The sequence below is a fragment of the Acyrthosiphon pisum genome, chromosome A1 (genome assembly GCF_005508785.2).
Source record: "Acyrthosiphon pisum isolate AL4f chromosome A1, pea_aphid_22Mar2018_4r6ur, whole genome shotgun sequence".
Classification (NCBI taxonomy): Eukaryota; Metazoa; Arthropoda; class Insecta; order Hemiptera; family Aphididae; genus Acyrthosiphon; species Acyrthosiphon pisum.
The window spans coordinates 122,373,680-122,380,527 of record NC_042494.1 but is presented as its reverse complement, the minus strand read 5'-3'; positions in this window follow the sequence as shown (position 1 = coordinate 122,380,527).

Here is a 6,848-nt window from a genome sequence, read left to right as displayed (position 1 = left end):
TGTTACTCGTAGTTGTGTGTGCCCAAAACCTAGCCCCGTACGTAATTTTTGGTAGGAAGACACCCCTGTACAGAATTGCGATGTTCTCTCTTTTCATCCCCCACCCGGATCCAAGGGTCCCTCTCATTTTTGTGAAAATTGTCTCCGATGCCTTTTTCATTTCATCAAGGTGCTCGGTGTATTGCCTCTTCTGATCCAGCCGGATGCCCAGGTACTTCACACAATCCACCGTGACAATCCGCTCTCCACCGAATGCCAACGTGAAACCAGGAACCATATCTCCCTTAGTTATCATGGCCACTGATTTTTGAGCAGAGAATTGTAGGCCTCTTTCCTCGGCCCAGGCCAGCACCGGTATAAGGGCCTCTTCGGCTCGCTCGATGAGGATTCGTCTGTTTGGTGCCGCAACCGACATGGCAACATCATCCGCATAAGCTTGGATGTTAACATGTTCGGGAAATACGACTCTTAGCAATGCCTCCATTGTAACATTCCATAGAACTGGCCCCAGGATTGAACCCTGCGGACATCCTTTCGTGAGCCGTACTGACTTTTCCACCCCGCCAATAGTTATTTTCGCAGTGCGGCCGCTGAGGTAGTCCGCAATCAGTAATCTAATGTGGTTGCTGGCTCCCAAACTTTGTAGATCACGTTGCAGTGCAGTCCATTCAAGGTTATCAAATGCCCCGGTTATGTCATGAAAAATCGTCAGGACATGTCGTTCTTGCCTGAGGTCACTCCATGTGAGTAGGTTTTGGAAAGCGTCAAAGGTTGATCTATCCCTGGTAAAACCGTATTGCCTACCCGTGAGGCTTGGGGTAATTTGCTCTTGAAGCCTGAGGTTTATTACTTTCTCAATCACCTTCCCAAGAACCGGCAGCAGGCTAACCGGCCTGTATGATTTGGGTTGCATAACATCCCTGTCTTTACCCTTTAAGATCGGTACGACCTGGGCAACTTTCCAACTCTCAGGGAACCTAGCCCTAGCTAGGCACTCATTTGTAATACTGAGCAGTCTGGGGGCTAACGTTAGCCAGAGTGCACGCACCATTGACCCCGTAATTCCATCCGTGCCTGGTGCCCTATTTGGAGCGATAGTCCAAGCCAGTGCCTTCAGTTCTGGACACGCAATTGGGTTGAGATTCCCAGTCACTGCTTCTGTGCGGACCCCAACCGGGCGCGTTGGGTCATTTGGAATCAACACATTCAGAAGAGTGGTCACTGATTCATCAATGTCCTGGCATAATGATCCATCAGCACGTTTAATGAGCCCAATAGCTACCGTTGCCTTATTACCCTTCATCCATCGATATAACTTCCCCCAGGGGTTTTTCCCCTCTAGGGTGCAGAACCTCCTCCAAGAAGCTACCTTACTTGACCTAAGCAGCTGGGTATATTCGTTTCTTCTGGTATTGTACACTACACGGTCCCCGGTCTGCCTGCACCGCCTTGAAGCGTTCCGAACCTCCTTTCTGAGTCTGGTCAACTCCGGAGACCACCAAGGAGGGACCACCTTCTTCCTGGGGTTTCTCCTTGGGGCAAATAACTCGGCCGCCACCGTGATGTCCTCATGCAGGTGTTGCGCCTTACTGTCCAGGTTTTCATGTTCATCATCTCTCTGCGTTGTAGCACGTGCGAACTCCTGCACAAACGCATCTCGTTGTCTTTGATCTAGATTAAATCTGGTAGTTCGGTGGATGAATTGCCTTCGCTGCAGATGCAGAGTGTACATTAACACTTGATGGTCACTCGTGGTGACATCCGGGACGACCTTCCAATCACCAATTTTTCCCAGCAAACTCTGGCCGAAAATTGTCACGTCAATATTTGTCCTCCCTCTGGGTCCGTTGAAAGTCGTGAACGGGCTCCGAGTGTTAACTGTGTGTAGGTCATGCTCATCGAGCCAGGTGGTCAGGGTTTCCCCACGTCTGTCGTTTATACGACTGAACCACCTGGTTGAAAAAGCGTTAGCATCTAGGGCAATCAAAACCTCGTTAGTTGTGGATTGAAAGATGCGATCCAGTACCTCTACATGAATCGCTGTTGGGACCCTGAACTTAAAATAGCCACTTATCATGGTGATAATCCCATCAGCCGCGCAATCTATGTCAATTGAAACAAAGTTTTCAATAAGGTCCGAGTCCCTAGCCGCAACAACTAGGTTTGGGTTAAAGACTATGATTGCGGCACCATGGTCCAAATGCAGTAGGCCTCCTCTTCTCCTCGTAGGTTTCGATAGGTAGCACCTAAAAGGAGCGACCTCAAATCCCACCAGCCTACCTCTGTTTGTATAGGGCTCCTGTACCAGAGCGACATCGACCTCATTATTTTGGCAAAATTCCAGCAGTAGATCACTGACTGCTGAGGCCCTGCCCATATTTAGCTGCACAATGGTGAGTGGTTGGGCGCTCATTGCGTAACCCCGTAGTCGGTCCTCTTGGCCCTCCCCAGAAGGAACGCGGTCCTTGCCGAACAGGTTTTGTCACGAGCATTGTGCTTTCCCCTACAATTAGCACAAGTGGGGTCACCCTCCGCAGCTGGACAATCCGCTGCTTTATGACCTGCTCTGGAGCAGTGCGTGGACCTCGGCTCCTTCTCTTGGCACTTCGAGGCTGGGTGCCCGTACTTTAGGCAGACATGACATTGGGTCACCTCCTCGTATGCGGCTACCTTACACCTCATGAATCCTATATAAACTATAGCATCCTCAAACCTGTCATAGTATCTTGGGTTGACCTCCATGACCCAGTTTGTTGTGTCCATATCTCGTTTACCCTGTTTAAAGATTGGCCTCAGGATCTCGTCTGTCGTGTCCTCGTCGATGTTTAGGTGAGCATTCTGGCTGACAATGGAACTCTGCAGGTCCTCAGACCTGATGTCCGTTTGGACTCCCCTAAACATAACCCTGGGCCATCGGGGGCTGTCTTCCACGATGAGGGACGAGGACTTAGATAGGGACTTCAATATATCCGCCGTTTCACGGTTCATTGGCTTAATGATGACCCTACCATCTTTAGCTATTATAGAGTGGCACTTGGGCTGTATATTTTGACTAGCCACTTTGCTCCATACGACGCTCCGTACCTCCTTTGGGTCTTTCCCACCGCAAGATTTGATTATGTACGCCGGAATGTGCTCCGTTTGTTTTGCCTCCTTGAGTGCCTTGTTCCTATTTGCTGCCCTGGACACTGAACGGTCCGGTTTACGCCCAGGATTTGTTTTAGCCGGCCTGGCGGCTCTTGTCACCTGGGCAAAGGTCTCAGCAGGAACCTCCTGCATGGCAACCTGCTCTGGGGGAGGACCTCTCTTCTCCAACTCATGTAGGCGCAGCGCTTCCCTTTCTGCATACCTTGCAACGACGGCCTCAAGGGTTTGCTCGTGGGCGACTTCCCTTAGCCGGAGCTCAGTCCCGAATTGAGCGGCTGCTGCCCCCACGCAAATTTCTGCCGACCTCCTCGATTCCTCCAGCTGGCTTGCGAGCTGTAGGTTCATGATGACCATGTCATGAATCGCCGAGTCCAAAGTTTTTAACTTGTCAAACATGGACCGCTGGGTCTCCACCGGCATGTTTGTTTTCTTCGTGGCCGCTGTCTCCAGGGTGTAGCGGATCCAATTGATCGCTTCTCGGGCCAGAGGGACGGGGTCCGGTAATCCCTTCTTTTTCTTATGCTCTGGTGATTCCCCTGATGACAAGGGAGAGCTGGGCGGCTGGTAGCTGGTGCCTTGCACCGGCGAACCTGGATCCTGGCTATCCTCCATATCCTCCATTTTGGAGGACACTCGATTTTTTGTCACCCCTTTCGTGGGGGTTAAATTTGAAACCCCGAGTTTCCCAGTGGGGGGGAAGGTCCTATGGTACTGATGAACCGATTTCCAATCGAAAAATCAAAACTCAAAAAGGGGGGGGGGGTGCCCCGTTCCCTAATGTGGAAAATTTTGGCCCTATCTCTGGAGGATAGGTTGGCGTTGCCCCTACGACTCTACCACTATTTACCGCCGAGTTATACTTAACTCAAAACAGGGGGGGGTGGGGGCTTTGTTCCCGATAACGGGTATGCACGCGGTACCCCAAGAAACTGGGTTCCCCCTTGGTCCCGACTTGATCCGTATAAAACTTACGGAGATATGGCTGCACAAAGAAAGGTGGAGGGGGTGGTATACTACCTATACCAGCCACTAAGTGGGGGCTATGATACACAAAAATAGACGATTATGTAATGTCCGAACTCACGTCGTCAGGCTCTTGACGCCTGGTCTCGTAACTGACGAAAATCCAAAAATCGCTCGGCAAATACCAGCTATTACCACAAGGCGGCCGTGTAAACCTTATGGGCGGACACAAAAACGGTCCCCACAGAGGGGGTTTTGGACAGACCGACTCAAAACCGGCACCGGTCTGTACGCGAACTTATTATGCACTGGCTCGAACTGAAAACACAAAAAATTTGCAAGAACTCACCGACTTAGCTCGTATGCCGTGGAAAACCGCTAGAGGGCGCCCCTCGGAGCGCGATCAACTGTAGCAACACACGTCTGACGGACTCCACTGTAAAGTGGACACTAGTAGATAGGGACATAGGGTATCCTCGGTTTGATGCCTTGCGGCTACAACCATGGACCGTATGTTAGCGCTGTGCGCTAGTTACGAGCCATGGAGGTTCACCCGTGCAGGGGCGCCGAAGCGCCCGTGCCGCGAGCGTGTCATCTAAGGATCACCAGCACCGGGGCCGAAGCACAGGTCTGGAGTCACCGTGTGCCACCTCTGGTGAGGTCGTGACCTATCCCGTCACTTCCCGTTTTTGGTTACGGGCAACCTCCGCTAATTTTGTCCAACGGTAGATCAGCTGGGTGCCCAGGAGAAACTGCAACGCCGGGGATGCTCTCGCACTTACGACGGTACAGCCGTTCACTAAAGACCTTCACCTGCCAGCCTTGGCTTTAACCACGCGGTAGCGCCTGCTACTGCCACCACGAAACCAATTCGGCACTGGGCGCCCGGCGGCATGCCGCCACGCGCCCAGAGTAGGAGGGCAGTGGCCCCGGCAGAACTCGGACAGTGGGGCTCCCCCCTTCCCGTGGTACCGACCTCACCCCTGTTAGGTAGGACATCGTCGGTGGGATGTTCGACAGGGCACGCCCGGTCTCCCAAGATTTGCTGACTCGTCAGGCTCTTGGTGGGCCTTTACCGCAGGCGCTCGCCCGCGCTGCGTAGGTAGCAACCCAACCCCTTTAGTCGCCTCATACGACAAGCGGGGTAGACTGTGTCTGTATTCTCCCATGGCCCCAGACACAGGGCCCGATGTAGGTGTGGCCTACTCACCTGGGCTTTCGGCCACCGCGGCGCCTCCGGTTTTCCGAGACTCTGTTGTCCGCGTTAGCGCCGCCCGCGTCCTAACGAGTGTCCCCTCAGGACGGCCCCACATGTGAACCGCTTCTGCCATCTCTCACCTTGACACTCGTTCAGAACACATGCGGGGTTTGGCACTCTGGCGCCCAGAGTGTCTTATCCGTCCTGGTGTTTCTCCACCTCATGGGCGTTCCATGTAAGCAGCTGTTTTGGAGAATCTTACTAGCGCCGTATAAAGCTTGGAAGTGGAAACCAACGTGGCCGGATCGCACGGCCATAAGTGACCTGCTCTAAGTACCACGAGTTCCAGTATAGCCCTGTGTTCTGCGTGCAGGGTACAGCTATACAGCACATGGTCCACAAACTCTTCCCCCATGCCACATGCGCACCTCGAAACTGGTTGTAAGTTGAAGCTCGCTAGTTTGGTTCGGAAGTTTCCGTGGCCAGACATGAACTGCACCACTTCGTGACCCAGGGAGAGGGGTAGCAGTAGTCTTGCTCTGACGTCGGGGAAAAACCGAAAGGTCCACCTGCCCTTGATCGAGTTCGACCATCTTGTTTGCCACTCATCCAGCAAAGTTTCTCTCTTGGCCTTTAGTGTTTCGTTTCTCAATGGTGCCGGGAGCAAAGCAACCTCGGCTTTGTGCACCAGCCAATGGATCTCTATATCCAGTGGTGGGACTCCCGCTAGCACCTGTAAGGCGTCCGTCGAAGTGGTATTGTATGCACTGGTCATACCAAGCAGTGCTCTAACTCTGGATGGAGCCAAAGTTTTTGATCATCTGTAGTGTCTTTATTTTATGGACCCAGAATTGCGAACCGTAGGCGATCTTTGGCACGAAAACGCCGTGATAGAGGATCATGATGTTCTCTGTCCTGAGTCCCCAACCTGCGCCTATGGTTCCTCTTAATCTCGAGAACAGGGTCTCAGACGAGCTTTGTAAAGCCTCAAAGTGTGGCATAAACGACTTCTTCTGGTCTAACCGTATTCCCAGGTATCTTACATTATCAGCTGAAACTATCCTCTTCGTCGTGTGCCCTTAGAAAGGTAACCCCTTATCGGGGCTGTCTCGAAACCCGTGAGTGTGCCCCTATTAGTGTAAGGCTCTTGGACCATGGCTATATCCACTCCCGATTCCTGGCAGTAGGCCAAAAGCTGGTCGTTGACCGCGGCCGCTCTCCCCATGTTTAGCTGCACAATCTTGAGGGGGGGATGGGCGCTCATTGCGACTTCCCATAATCAGTCCTCCTGACCTGGTTGACCAGGAAAGCCGTCCTTGCAGAGCATGTCTTGTCCCTGGCACTGTGCTTACCTCTACAGTTAATGCACACGGGATCTGCTTCGGTAGCGGGACAGTCAGCCGCTTTGTGAGCCTTCCGCCCGCAATGGGCACAGACGCAATCTTTTTCCAGGCACTTGTAGCAGATGCCCATATCTTAGCAAAGATGGCACTGTGTGACCTCCTCGTAGCGCTGACTCGACACCTCATGAAGCCAAGGA